This window comes from Ascaphus truei, chromosome 1, assembly GCF_040206685.1.
Source record: "Ascaphus truei isolate aAscTru1 chromosome 1, aAscTru1.hap1, whole genome shotgun sequence".
NCBI classification, from domain to species: Eukaryota; Metazoa; Chordata; class Amphibia; order Anura; family Ascaphidae; genus Ascaphus; species Ascaphus truei.
In genome coordinates, this window is record NC_134483.1 from 354,052,769 (window position 1) to 354,068,930 (window position 16,162).

Genomic DNA, 16,162 nt, shown 5'->3' on the forward strand with positions numbered 1-16,162 from the left:
AGAAGGACCAGGGCACTGTCTAACCTCTACTCTATCTTTGAAAATACATGTGCCCACAAGCCATTCTTCCATTACCGAGCGAATCTTATCATCTTTAGTAAATCTGTCATCACTGGTTTTGGCTTTAATATTCTCAATGACTGCCAACCACAACCACTCATGTCGGTGTTGATCTATTTCATCCATTATTGGCTCAGGTACATACGGGAAGGTATACCCGTGAGATTGGCGTTACCTATTACAAATAGCTTGGTCAGCTCTACTTAATCTTTAGATTTTATGGCCATGTCCCTGATCAGGTAATACCCAGAACTGAGATTCACTTAACTCAAGCTCCTGGTAAAATATAGAGGGACCCTTGGGGGTTCTTACTCCCAAATTTATTTCACCCATCCTCTTACGGAGGGCTTTGGCTATCTATTCCTGGGATAGTTGACCTTCCTTCCACCAGTGATCCACAATAGCACCATTCACTCATAGCAGCCTCGTTCTATTTATACTAGGAGCATAGCCCTCAAACATGGGGTCCCACTAATTAAGTAAGGGTTTCCTGGACTCGTGGACTACTGGACCTGGTGTCCATCTGTGAGGACATACCAGAAGTAGCAGACCTATTGTTCTATTTATTCGTGACTTTGCCACGATTACAGATATGTAACAATTAGTATGTACAGTAGATGATGTCACATGATATTCTAATTTTTAATAAAGTCCCCAAGTAAGTCATGACCTGAGGGTCACCTCTCTCTTGAATTCAACTGTAATCATTCAAGAACCATTTAGTTCCCATTAAGGCTGACAGAATAGTACCTGGATATCATTTATGGCATTCTAAAAATCACATGTTATTTTTAGTGGACCATCCGTGATAGCGCCCCCCCCCCCCCCCCCCACATTCCAAATGAAGTCCTCTTTGTAGGTCTGCACATACCCAGGAAGAGTCCTAACCTATCATAAACCAAATATATATATTTTTTTTAATCAAACCATAGCTACATTAACACCTAAAGCCCAGATTGTTTAAAACACTTATTATCTCATGATATTATCAATGGGAGTTAATGAGTGAATGGGCTGGCTTACACACCAGTCCTGCACTCACATGAATAACTGACATATTTACTCTTGTAGACTAATATTCCTTCTCACATAAATTGCCAACCAATTTCTAATTGTATTATAAAGTATCTAAAAGTAGTAGCAAGGTGTGATTACACATATACTGAGATGCACTGGAATAAACCAGCTGTTGTATATGTTTAATCAGTGAAATACACAGTAATTGACTATTAAGGGTGTGACTGTAAATAAATAGCCACTGAATAGGAGCAGGTTAATGATAATATGTGGGTATACTGTAGGTGAATCCACAATAAAGCGACAAAACCCACACAAAAAACAGTTCCCCGTAAAAGTAGTCGTACCTGTGATCCAGTTAGAAGGACCACAATATTAAAACTTGCAAATCAGATATAAATCCTTCAGCTTCCTGATTCATTCTTCTCCAAGGTAAGCATTACCTGTATGAAAGTAGACAGGATGTGTTTAAAATGGACTCAGTTATTCATAGGCCTGTAATGGTATGTTCAATCTGAAATAGTTCTAGTTAACAATGCATTAGGGGCAACTTCTGAGAAAGACATTAGACTCATGAACCAGCCTCATTACATTACAAATACATCTTAGTTCTTTGAACTATGTTTGTGTAGGCATTCTTCATATGTATAAAAGTATTACTTGTTACTTGTGTTAACACTATAAAATATATAAGTGTTGTGTTACAGATGTAGCGGCCATAATTTTACGAAATCACGTGGTTTATACCTTGGAATACCCATGTGATGGCGCGGGATTTCTTCCAACCGTACCGCCTTAAGACACAAATGCGCGTGCCTGGGGCGATTGGCCGCGTTCATGCTGCGTGGAGTACAGCAGCGCACACGAAAACGGCACCGTTGTGATGCCTTAAAATAACGGCCGCTACATCTGTATGCGTTAATGCAACAATAAAGAACTACTGTAGAACGTGCCATTTTTGGGTTCCTTCACAGAATCAAAAGCATGTGGCCCGCCTCAAAACGTACACACTGATTAAGAAGTGGAATACAGGCATGATTAAGTTTGACCCCAAAAATATAAACAGTGCTCTTTTTCCCCCAAAAACTTTATACAGCTCAATCCCCTTATAACGCTGTGGTTGGGGTCCAAAGAATCACATCGCGATATATGCGTTTCTCGTTAGAAAGAATGTACAATTGTATGCATTGTACAATAAAGTATTTAAGATAATCGTGTTGTAAAGTATTTATAAATATGAAAATTGGGAGCCACGCTTGCATCGCGTTATAAGTGGTTTCGCGTTGTAACGGATCGCATTATAACAGGCTTGTGTTGTAATTAACTGCATAGGTAGCCAAGAATACAATGGAAAGCAAATAATAAAAAGCCCTCTAAACTAATTATGTCAGTTTTGGTGTTGACTGTAGTGGCGACTTTGCTCTCCATGCTATGCAGATTGTCCAGTATGGTGATGATGGAATGAAAAGGGAGTGGCTGATTGGTCAGACCGAGAATGTGACGCAGCGGGTGATGTGACGTTACATGACCCCGCGGCATCGCGTGGTAAGGAGGGAGCGGCTGTCACAATAGCTTACAGGGTTATAATATACACCAAATAACTGGGTTGAATTGAATACGACTGTGATATGATAAAGAGATTTTATTCCTTAAAATAAGGTAGGCACACAATATTGGACAAATAACAAACGGAATATATACATTTACTTGGGAAGGGGCAATGAAATAACCAGGATTCAGGCCAGCAATTCATTCAGCAATACAGGATACAAACGAAGATAACTGGGTAGAGGGCTTACAGTCGCTTAAATAGATTTTAGCCTCTACTCCTTAACATTGGGACCCAGGTATCGGATAACAATTACCTGGACCCAATTAACTCTTGCCAGCTCACGTGGCAAGCAAGCTGGTACACGCCCCCTGGTAGGTGGGACATACGCACACACTGTCAGTCAGAGTCCCATTTACTGCACTCCACTCTTAAGCCTGGTGGCTCTGAGTCTACCATCTGTATTTCTTCACAGAGGAAACGCTGACTGGAGGTGTGATTTGTGGCACTTAAACATAAACAGCCAGATCCTGCTATCTCTCCCCCCTGCACACTTAATCTGGGAGGTGAAGCCTTGATCAGGACAAGGCACTCAGACACACCGGCGCCTGATGGCTCATTACAATTCCAAATGGCTAGGAACTTTCATGGGCTAATTGAGTAGCCCTGACTATACAGAAATATATCACAATTTATATATATCAAAAATACTCTGTTCGGTTAATCTGAGAGGGCTGAAACCTGCCATGCAATCCTGACTCAGGGGTTTCTGCCTCATAGCCAAATTTCAGCACTCCAGGTATTACCGACCCGGAGATAATGTTTTTAGGTACAAAACCTTGTTTCAAAAACAGCAGTAATTGCAACAGCCCTGTAAACTTTGCATAGGAATACATGGCATTCTGTATGTCACTGCAAATGGTGGCCAAAAAGGCGGGAAGGGGAACAAAGGGCCATAAACATTCAAACACAGTTAACCCCTTCCCCCCGGCCTGATCCCAGTGTATGTGCTTGTTGCATACACTGTCAGGATAAAAACACATGTAATCAGGACATATATTAAAACTGAAGGGGGGAATACATTTTGTGCTGAAGCAAGGAAATGCATACAAAGTATTACACCTAATTACATTAACCCATCGCCTCCTGGACGGTTGTAGGGGTTGCCAGCTGGGGAGTAACCCCTTTATTACCGGGCTAACACCCCCCACCCCCCCGGCCAATGGAGAAGGCAAGGCAGGGGGGTGCCGCAAAAAAGGTTTGCATGACCCTGTCCTAGAGCATAATGGATCTTTCGTTCAGGCCCCGGACTCCCATTGAGAGAATCCAGGGCTGCCAGACCTTAAGAAATTCCCTACATGGGGTCATTTGCCAATCCCGTTAGTTTTTCTATGTGGCATATAAAGCCCACTTTGTTCTTGATTTTGGGAATGGAGGGAATACCGGTCCCTTTTCCAGACCAAGGCCAGCTCGCAGTGAGTATCCGTGGCAATGTGGGTGATTAATCTATTCTCTTGCCTGGATACGATACTTAGGGGTCTGTTTAACAAAAAGAGCCATGGATCCATAGTGATGTTGATCTGGAGGATTCTTTGAATCCAAAGTCTTACCTTCCTCCACAGGGAGGCCACAAGAGGACACGACCACCACATGTGTATGAATGAGGCCTGGCCTCCGCATCCCTTGGGGCAAACTGAGAGGTACCCTAGGACAAATCGTGAAATCCCAAGGGGAGAGAGATACCAGCGCATCAGCACCTTGTACACGTTCTCCCTAATGGTGGTGTAAATTGAGGACTTGGCCACCGCCAGGAGGATGTCGTCCCAATCCTCCTCATCCAGCTATTCTCCCAAATCTTGTTCCCATTGGGTCATATAATTTAGTTTTTTTATGGGCCATCGGTGGGGAGCCTATCCCTAGGCTGTACAGTAGTGAAATTAGGCTCGGCGTTCCCATGTCATTCAGGCACAGTGATTCAAACCTAGTGAGCAGCTTATTTGGACCTGTTTTTATGCAAAAAGCTTTAAGTTGTAAATAATGGAAGAGTTCCTTGTTAGGAATATTTTTTGTCTTTTTGAAATGTTTCAAAAGATTTAGGTTTCAAATCGGGGCCCAGGTCTCTGAGCCTTAGAACTCCCGCCCCCGACCAGGCCGAGAAGCTCCTCCCCAACAAACCCGGGACGAATCTCGGATTGTCGAACAAGGGGGACGTCAGAGAGTTGGGACTTGATAAAGAGAGTCTTGTTCTCAGGGACCTCCATAATTTAAGAGCATGTTTTATCGTAGGCTGCTCTGGGTCGTATCGAGGTTTTTACTATTTGGGAGCCATAGGACATTATGCAGTTTGATCGGGTAGGATAAAGATGATTTGAGTTCTATCCAACGCTTGTTGGATGGGTTTGTGTGCAATAGGACCAACTGACTTAATTGAGCGGTCTTACAGTATGAAATCAGACATGGGAGGGCCAGCCCTCTGCCTTATTTGGTATTGTGAGGATTTGCCTCTTAATTCTGGGCCTCTTCTTCCTCCACATGAATCTGGTTATAAGAGCCTGGAGGCCCATAATCTCACTATCACTGGGATCAGCAATGTCTGAAACAAATAGAGGAGACGCAGCAGGGGGTTCATTTTTATACTTTGAATTCTCCCTATCCAAGAAATGTTGTGGTCGGACTATGCCCCTAGCTCACTCATGACAGCTCCAAACAGTCTTGGGTAGTTTTCCTGGTACATGGTGTTGTAATTGTTTGTAATATAAATATCCCTAGATACTTGATGGCCACTGGTTGCCATTAAAATTCGATGTTTAATTCTAATAAAGTCATCGTTTCACAAAGCAAGTTAATATTTAGAGCCTCTGAGTTACTATTATTTATTCTAAATCCTGAGATTTTATTGAATACTGAAATGGTGGAGAAGAGGTTAGGAAGTGATGTTAAAGGCTTGGAAGCCAAGAGAAATACATTGTCAACGAACAGCGCAATCTTGTGTAGCGGGGGAATGGAGAACCAGGGTTATAATAAAGTTCAAGCCCACTTGGTTACCCCTGACCCGTGTTTTGGGGTCCTAGAGTGTCAGCTCTTGGGCCTGGGCATTGTGTATGCATTACTGTGACTGTGCAAAATATGACACAATTGCCGTTTGTGTTTTACCGTTTCCAGAGGTGCTGGGATGCCCTGCTTCAGCACAGAGCAGGAAAAGGTAAAAATGGGATACAAGGGGTTAATGTATATCCCTACACTCCAGCCAGGTATAAGACGGAGGTTGGTTTGATTAAATTAGGGTTCAGGGGGAAAATCATATAATGTATGGTAACAATGTTTTGAATAAGGGAAAAGAGAATGTGGGTTTTAACCATCCCCCAAGCTTGATATGTTGAAGGAATGTTCTAATGCTCTAATTTGTTGTATGCAAACGATTAGGAGAGAGACATGTAGACTGTTATGATTTTATTAATAGTACCATGGGTGTAAATGCATAAATGGGCATGGCTCTTGTGTAGGTTACAGTTATGTGAGGTGGGGGGATTTACATGACAGGCAGGGGACAGAATACATTAAAAGATTCACCCTGCTAGTTTATGGCCCACCATTCCGAAGGCCTGGCTTTTAAGGGACCCTGGGGAGATGCCCTCCAGGATGTATACAAAAGTTAGAGCTTCAAAGGGGATTCTTGACCAGAACCAGATATGCTGTCACTGAGCACAGGGGGTTTGGCCAGGCATGCTAAGCGGGGGGGGACGTGGGCAAAGCTTGTTGCCCGGCTACCAGGACTACTGGCAATCCTGCAATAGGGCAGAATTTGGCCCCCAAGGCAAGATTGGTTCCAGATTACCCAGATAGGGTTTTGAAGGTCTTATAAGCTTGTGCAGGCCATGGGGAAGTTGTTCTCTGCTGTAACATCAAGAAGGAGGGGGTGGGGGTGAAGAGGAGTTTTATCACCATCACAGATTTGAACCCCGCTCAAGATTCAACAGTTCTAAGAGATCCAGAGTTTCATCAGTTCCACCTTGTGTGATTCACCTGAGATTCAGTCCCATTTGAGAAGTTCCAGCTCTTGTGTAAATCGTCTAAATTTCTCAGAGGATAGGTGACCGGAATTCAGCAGCAAGAGGTCACAGGAATGAAAAGTGGCCTGGAATATTTTGCTGTGTGTTTGCAATTAGGAAAGATTAGTTTTGTTTTACCAGTTTCTAAAGTAAGTGTGTCTTTTTACTGTATTTTTGTGTAACATAGTTGTGTGCGTTCATTAGGTGAATAAACGCAATTTATTTTTATCTCTCTGCTTGCTCAATCAATGATCCCGGCAATTAAAAGTGTTAATAAGCTGGGTGCATCGTGACATCTTGTATGTTTGATCCTTAACCTGAATCCCGGATATATTGTTATTGTTGTTGTTACGTATTAACTGCCAACGGCTCCATGCACAAAGCAAACAGGAGTGTTGATAGGGGGCAGCCTTGTCTTGTGGCATTTTTAATGGGGAATAGTTCTGAATAGAAACACTGACAATTCACTTTTGCCATTGGGGAAGTATATAAAGCCATTATGACCTGCAAAAAGGCGCCCTCAAACCCGAAGGCTCGCAAGGTCTTCATCATGTAAACCCAGTCTATGCGGTCAAACACTTTTTCAGCGTCCAATCCTAGTACCATGGAGGGTATCTTGTTTTTTGCAGAGAATGCAATCAAGTCAATAATTCTCCTAGTATTGTCCGATGCTTGTCTGCCTGGAATGAAACCCACCTGATCCAGATGGATCAGAGATGGAAGAAGTTTATTCAATCTGTTTGCTAAAATCTTGGAATAGATTTTTAAGTCTGAATTGATCAGGGAGATGGGTCTGCAGCTAGTCCAATTAGACAGGTCTTTCCCCTCTTTGTGGATTAGGGCAATGGATGCCTGCAACATGGAAATGGGAAACTGAGAATTTGAAAAGATTGAGTTAAAAAGGGGTAGCATTTGAGGGGCCAAAATTTGGGCAATTTTTTTATAATTTAACTTGGAGAAACCATCCAGACCCGGGGCCTTGGAAGGTTTGAGATTTTTAATAACTAATAGTAGTTCGTCCATTTCTATCTTTTGACCTAATTTGGCATTCTCCAACCCCAAAATTGTGGGTAAATTTGCTTCGCTAAAGAATTCCTCAACCAGTTTTGTGGACTCAGCGTTCTGTATGGTTTTATTACCGTCATAGAGCTTAGAGTAGAAGTTTTAAAATTCTTTACTTATTGCTACTGGATTAGAAGTAACCTCTCCAGATGTCTGCTTTATGGCATGGATAAACCGGCTCGCCTGTTTTTTATGCAGATTGTCTGCTAGAATTGCTCCCAGTTTGTTGGCTCTCTCATAAGACCAGCTTTTAGTCCAGTTGAGGGAGTGTTCAGCATGAGAGGTGAGAACCTAATTTAGCTCTATTATGGTCTCGTTTAATAATTTTAGAGTTGAAGCCTTGCCATCTCTCTGATGGACTCTAGTTAGTTACACAATTTTAGTTTTGGCCGAATTGATTTTGGCCTCTCTTTCCTTTTTCCTGATTGAGGCCAGACTAATAAGTCTGCCCCACATGGTGGCCTTGTACTTTTCCCATACTGTAAATGGAGAGGACACACTGTCTTTGTTAGATTGTAGTGAAGTAAAAGGATAAGTCATCCTCCAGCAACTCACTTATCTCCGGTACCTTTAGTAGTGAATCATTTAGTCTCCATTGAAAGCTCTGTGGTCGCATATTTAAGTTAGAACATCGAACTTCTAGAGGGGCATGGTTCGACCAAGTTGCCCGAATGAATCTTGACTTGAGTACATTTGGGGAGCAGTCTAGAGGAGGCAAAAATATAATCTATGCGAGAGTATGTGCCGTGTGGGGGTGAAAAGAATGTGAATTCCTTTGCCAAGGGATTCAGCTCTCTCCACACATCACATAATTGAAGGTTCCTGTGTCCCCCAATAAAAAGCTCTTGTATCCTCCTTTCTGCGACTCGTTTGAGTGCCTATTTTATCTAGTTCGGGGTTTAACGTCAGGTTGCAATCGCCTCCCAAAATAATTTGTCCCTTTGTCATTTTCAGGGTAGCATAAAAAGAGCATACGTTCAGCATAATGGAGCGACAAAAAACAAACATGCCAAGTTCCAATCTGGAGCGCTGACTTTTACAATGGTTTTCCCTAACTATATGTTGGAGGGCTAAGCCCCTTAACAACTATAACAAACTATGTCAGTGGCAGGTAAGATTACATTCTGGCTTACAGGGTTAGGGGGATCCAAGTGCAGCGTGGTCTCTCTACAAATGCACTATTGTGTGTCATCTTCTTTAGACGGGAGGGTTAATGTTCCATTTCACACATACTGCTGCGGCAGCTTTTATTCTAACAAATCACCGGTTTTTCCCTGGCTTGTACCTGGAATGCGACGCTGTTCACCTGGCGCATGCCGCGTTCATCTTGCGTTCCCAGCCACGGGTTATGCCCGGCTGATACGCGGTTGATGCGTTTATTGATAATGGTTCGGATTTTAATAGGCTGCAATGCTTCGCGTGTCTGCCAGATGGCAGATATTCATGAATTGTAATGCGCATGCGCTTCAGTAATGTGTCGGCTTGCAGGTGTTTCGTTTAAAAAAGATCCTGTACCACAGTGTGCCATTGTAACTTGGCCTTGAGACTGAAGGAAGAGGTTGCCAAAATGTATCAATTTAGGCTTTTCATATTAAAGAAAGACAAAGACCAGTTTCAGTTACAGTATTCTCCAGAGACCCGCCCGCCATGAGTGTTCAAGTGCAGCCCGCTTTCCAAAAACCCGACAGAAGTTACGCGTATTTGATATAGGCCACGATTAATGCAACAGAGGATAAGATGGCAACAGTTGCTCAAATTTATCAGTATTTTATCGAAAACTATGACTTTTACAAATTTTCGCCAACTCCTCATACGTGGAAGCGTGCAGTAAGGAAAAGGTTATGTAGCGATCCCTGTTTTCATCGTATTGAGCCACAATTTGTTGGAGGGTATTGGTGTGTATCACCGGATTTTTCCGGTATCTATGATCATGAAGGCGGCAAAAGGCGAAGGGTCGTGTTAAAACCAACTAAGAAGCGACAGTCGCTGCCAAGCAATGCACCAGCACCAGCACCGGCTTCCAATAACGGTCCCACCGTCAGTGACAACCCTGAGCCTGAGGCTGAGCCGGATTTCGCGTGCAGTTTTGATGAAGCTTGCATGTACCTAAGCAATTTCCAGCCTCATCAGCTGACTACAGGTGGACTAGTCCCGCTGCAAACTATCGACGTGGATGATCAAGAAAGCTGGACTGGCAGTAGACCGGCGCCGGCGCCAGCTGAATGGGAAATTCTATGGTGAGTACTGTATTGTTGCCGTATTATTTTCTGTGTTTTTTTTATTTTGACAATACTGTATAACTATCGGTGCGATTCAAAAATCAAGCGATTCTCCTGTAAGCAATATCATTGGCTGAGCGGCTTCTACAGTACTGTACTGCAGATACTGAACTATTGGTGGAACTCTAGGCGCATGCGCATATGAACAGGAGATAATTATTGGTGGGGCTGGCTGGGTACTTCTTTAGGGTCTGACCATTACTGTACATTAAAACTTTTCTTTTTGTTTTTCCTCAGAAAAGAAAACGGCTAATGGGGGGATTTCGATGGATAATATTGTACTGTATGTTGATGTTTTCCGGCCGTACAGTATACTGTGTAATAAACCCGAAAAAAGAAAACTATGCATTTATTCTACATGTACAGTATCATTTACATTATGTGTCTTCTACAGTATACAGTGGTATACAGTGCCAGGTTCCTAACATCTATGGGCAAAATGAATTTTATTTCTAGGTGCCCTAGAACAGAAGTTCCCACGCCAATTGGCCGTGAACTTGACCGAGGCCCTAGTTCCCATGCCAATTGCGCGATTACCCTGACTCCGTTCTGTTGCCACGAGAGGGTCGCTATTTGCCATGCAATCCTGCCTGAACTAGGACTACATGGTTACCGAATCTGAGCCCTCTAGGTTGAACAGAACCGGAGTTATGGGTTGGTTCCAGGTTTCTGCTCATTCTGACTGAGCCGTTTCAAAGCAGCACGGCTTTCTCCGCCATTACGGTCAATGATAGGACCCTCCTCGCCGGCGTAACCCTTTCTCGTCGCCATTACTGGTCGGACCCTGGGGTCAAGTGAGGGGTTCCTAACATCTAGGGGCAAAATGAATTTTATTTCTAGGTGCCCTAGAACAGAAGTTCCCACGCAATTGCCCTAGTTCCCACGCCAATTGCGCGATCATTGCTCTTTTTTTACAATGTTGCCGATCTTGCAGCTTTGCGGTCTGGCAGTAAAAAAACAGTGCAGCAAGCCTCGACATTTGCTACACTGTCAAAGGACCAAATGGAAACAATGTAAGACAAATCAACATGTTCTTTTATTGGTGGAGTAAGTACAAAAACATTTATTTACAATTACAGTACAATGTTGAAACATTTTAAGTGCACAGCAATTCAAAACATCAACAGGTGTATAGTTTACTGCTACAGTACAGTACAGTACATGTGTGAAAACATTTGTCAGTCAGTATGGTTTACAGTCACATGTTTTAAATACAATACAGTACATTCTTTAATATCTTTAAAATATAAATATCTAAATATATAAATATAATTTAAAATAATCCGTTCTGTGGGTCTGAGTGGGTTGAAATTTGCCTGGTCCTCATGCGGAAGGCCGCTTGCCATAGTTGCCAAATATCAGCCTTCCACGTCCCCCGGAACCGGAGATACAAAAATACAGTTTAAAAGCACATTACAAAAGTGGCTTTTTTTCTGCCATGCAAGTCAATGGCAGAAACCTAAACTTTACCATTACCCTGACTCCGTTCTGTTGCCACGAGAGGGTCGCTATTTGCCACGCAATTCTGCCGCAACTAGGACTACATGGTGACCAAATCTGAGCCCTCTAGGTTGAACAGAACCGGAGTTATGGGTTCCAGGTTTCTGCTCATTCTGACTTAGCCGTTTCAAAGCAGCGTGGCTTTCTCCGCCATTACGCTTAATGATAGGACCCTCCTCGCCGGCGTGACCCTTTCTCGTCGCCATTACTTGTCGGACCATGTTGGGGTCAAGTGATGGGGTTCCTAACATCTAGGGGCAAAAGTACAAGGTTGAAACATTTTAAGTAACATCTCCTTTATTAAAGAAACACAGTACTGTATATAGTACAGTACAGTGGGATGGTGCGCAACACTGTCAGTCAGACCTGCACCACTACAGTCCTAGAGGGCAGCAAACAGGGCAGGTTTTCAGGGCAACCTTGAAAACCGTGCCTGTTTGCGGCCCCCAGGGACTGGAGTTGTGCATGTCCTGTGTAAAAAAACACACAAGAACATCTCCTTTTTTTAAGTACAGCAGGTACTGTACGGCAAAACATGTACAGTACAATACAGTTCAGCACAACAGTATGGTCTCACAGAAAGTCCTCCACATTGTCCGTCCATGGCCGATTACTTGCATGGCGCAAAACGCCATTAATGCAGTCTCGAACGCCTTTCATTACAGGATCTGTAACTGGATAAAAGCGCCGCATTTCATCCAGAATGTTTTTCCTTAAATTGACAGGAAGCGCCTTTTTTACGCGATTCCCATCGTAGTTCACTTTGAAGGCCCAGTACAACGAGTAGGGAACATGGTGCTTAAAAATTAACAAGGCATACTTGTGGGGTACACCAGCACTCTTCACCCTATACTTCTCCCTGAGCGCTGGTGGCAGATCGCACAGGGTGATGTCGGGCACCGTTTTGATGCGAGCGGGTGTAGGTCTTTTGGGAGCGGGTGTACTTGAGGCGACGGGCGATGGTAGGTTGTCTGTGAGAAAGCTTTCCTCCAGTCGTGGTCGCCGTGTTGTCTCCTGGCGTGGTCTTGACGGAGTTGTCATGTCCTCCTCAACGGCATACATGTACACTACATCTTCTGGTGGAGGGGGTGCGCTTGGTGATGGAAGGGGGTCGAAGGTCTCATTCATCACATCCACGTCACCCCCCTGCTCCGGCGTCGGGGAAACAGGGGCATTAGCACCGAGCAAATAATGTATGCCCGCTATGTCAGCCTCTATCTTCTCCATCCGTTGATCCATTTGTAGCATCCGTTGCTCCACATTTAGCATGGTCTCCAGAAGCAGATCTATCTTTGCCAGCACAATAGAATTCCCGGGGAGATCCACACTTATCCCATTCAGCATCCGGTCTAACGAGCTGCTTCTTGTGCATGGCGTCTGGACATCTGGGGGGATGGGTGCAATGGAGGATGAGATGGGGGTTCCATGGACAGAAGCGGCATCGAGGAAGAGTGGAGGAGGTGGCCTGTGGATACCCGGTAGAGGAGAAGCGGCAGCGTCGTCGAAGAGGGATGGAGAAAGTGACCTTTGGATTTCCGGGCGAGAAGTAGAGTCGTCCAAGAGCAAAGGAGACAGTGACCCGTGGATTTCAGAGGCGGCAGCGTCGTCAGATGGAACCGGAGAAGATGGGGTCGGAGAAGACGGGCTGAAGATTTCCAGGACAGCTACAGCAGTGTCGTCGAAGCATATGGGAGGAAGTGGTCTGTGGATTCGATGGGTTGGCTGCCAATCGTTTTGTGTCGAGAGTACATCACCGTATATCTTCTTCACATAATGAGGCTTACGTCTAAGAAAACCCTTAATCTTTGGGGTCAGCAGAAGGTTTCCTTTATTGGCCTTAGCCTGTCGCTTTGCCCTTGGCGTGGAAACGGCAACCGCCTTTCGCTTTTTGAGCTTAACAGGCACGGCAGAGGCGAGTGGGTTACTGCGTCCATAGAATCGGGGTTGCTCCATGGAAGCAGGTGGCACAATGCAGTATCTGGACAAGGGCAAGTTCAGATAAAGATCATCGAGTGGTGGGCTATGCAAAGTGTGTAACCTTTTATACATGGCGACCAGGTATAGGTGTTGAAAGTGGGCGTACTCTAATGTGAGTCATTACCGTATAAATACACCATCCATTTTGTGTATTGACTGCACATAGAATACACATCGACTAAACATCGAATATACATTAATGTGTTTGTATTTCTTTCTACTCGCAGCAATGCCTGTTAAAAAGATTTCAAAGGATCTCAGCATGCGAATTAAGGACATGTACACGAGCGGACACCGAATTGCTGCTATCCAGCGCTGGTTAGCTACTTCTGACCTCGTTGTGCCAGCAACCACCGTGTGCTATCATGCATACGGAAAAAACAGAGACCGCAAAAGGGCACCAAAGGTAACTAACGCGTAAGTATATTTATAAAACTTAACAAAAAAAAATATAGAAAACTGTGCGTACTGTACCGTTTATACAGTACAGTACATCTACAATACAGTTCTGTATCTACTGTAATACTGTTGTTATTTCTGTTAATTTATATTACAACATAGTTTGTATATTTATATTTATAGTACAACAGTATACATTTTTTGTATATTTCTATTTATCTGACAACGGTATATATAGGATGTATATTTATATTTATATTACAACAGTATATATATTTTGTATATTTATATTTATAGTACAACGGTATATATATTTTGTATATTTATATTTATAGTACAACAGTATATATATTTTGTATATTTATATTTATAGTACAACAGTATACATTTTTTGTATATTTCTATTTATCTTACAACGGTATATATAGGATGTATATTTATATTTATATTACAACAGTATATATATTTTGTATATTTATATTTATAGTACAACCGTATATATATTTTGTATATTTATAGTACAACAGTATACATTTTTTGTATATTTCTATTTATCGTACAATGGTATATATAGGATGTATATTTATATTTATATTACAACAGTATATATATTTTGTATATTCATATTTATAGTACAACAGTATATATTTTTTGTATATTTATATTTATAGTACAACAGTATACATTTTTTGTATATTTATATTTATCGTACAACAGTATATATTTTTGGTATATTTATATTTACTGTATATTACAACATTATATTTATATACATTTTATATTGCTGCATATTAATAAAACAATATATTTTCTTTACATTGTAGGGAGACAACTCTTCTGGTGGACAAAATAAGTGAGGAGAATGATGAGAGGAGTGCATTAAGGGTTAAAAACACTCTGCAGGAAAAGCACAATCTGACTATATCCGAGAGCAGCATAAAGAAGATGAGACGCAGCATTGGATGGAAATATGGACGTGTGAGGTTAGTACTGGACAGTACAGGAGGTAAAAGTGTTGTTTAGCAAACTGTACTGCACTGTGCCGCTAAAAAAATTTATTCCTTGTCATTACAGAGCGTACCCCATGATACAGGACGCAAACAAAATCAAAAGAGTGCTCCAGGCCCAGGCATGGATCGACAGTGGGGAGACTTTCCAGGATTGCATCTTCACTGATGAGTCTACTGTGTCGCTGGAGAGATTTGCAAGATTTGCGTTCCACAAAAAAGGCCGCATATCTTTGAAGCCGCGGCCAAAACACCCTGTGAAGCTGCATGTGTGGGGTGCCACCTCTAGGCGTGGACCGGGATGCATTGTCAACTTTGAAGGTAAAATGTATCAAATATAATGTCGCCTAATGCACTGTACTTTACTAGTGTTGCCTTACCGTATGCACTGTACTGTACTATTGTGCAGTTTTTTGAGCACTTTTCTTTTCTTGCTATAGGAATCATGAATAAAGCTTTCTTCCAAGACAACATTGTGCCCGAGATAGTGCAATACATCACACGCGAGTTCCCCAAGGGTCACTGCTTCTACCAGGTCAACGATCCCAAGCACACCGCGTCAATGGCACATATCCTTGAGCGCGGCATCAACTGGGTGAAGATGCCAGCGGAGTAAGTGCAGTAGACCGTGTCCCATTTTTGTTCCCCAATGTTTTTAGCTCTTAAACCAATTGTCCTTTTTTTCCAATGACAGATCGCCAGACTTCAATCCGATCGAAATGGTCTGGCATCAGCTGAAGGACCATATCCGGAAAGTGGCGAAACCCTCCAAAAAAGGATGAGTTGTTGAAAGGCATAATGAGTTTTTGGAACGATGTACTCACCGTGGAACGCTGCAATAAATATATAGACCATATTGCCACTGTGTTGCCCATTGTCATCGCGCGTAATGGGCAAGCATCAGGAAAGTAGTACTGTGCTGTAGTATTGTAAGTACAGTATGATACAGGTAAGTATGGCAAAGATTTTTTCTTTCCAGATAGTCAGTGTATACAGTAGTTAGTTTTTTCTTTACAGAGAGAGCAGCACCAGCCATCAGGTTACAGTACATAGAATTTAACAGTAGTCAGAGTATACAGTACAGTAGTTCCAGTATACAGTAGACTAGTTTGACAGTACTACAGTAACTGCCTACTAACTGCTCCATTTTTTTTCTTTCCAGAGAAAGCAGCACCAGCCACCTACAGTAATTCTACACATCACACAATGCCATAATACAGTACGCACATACAGTACAGTACAGTAACTGCACTAATTTTTTGT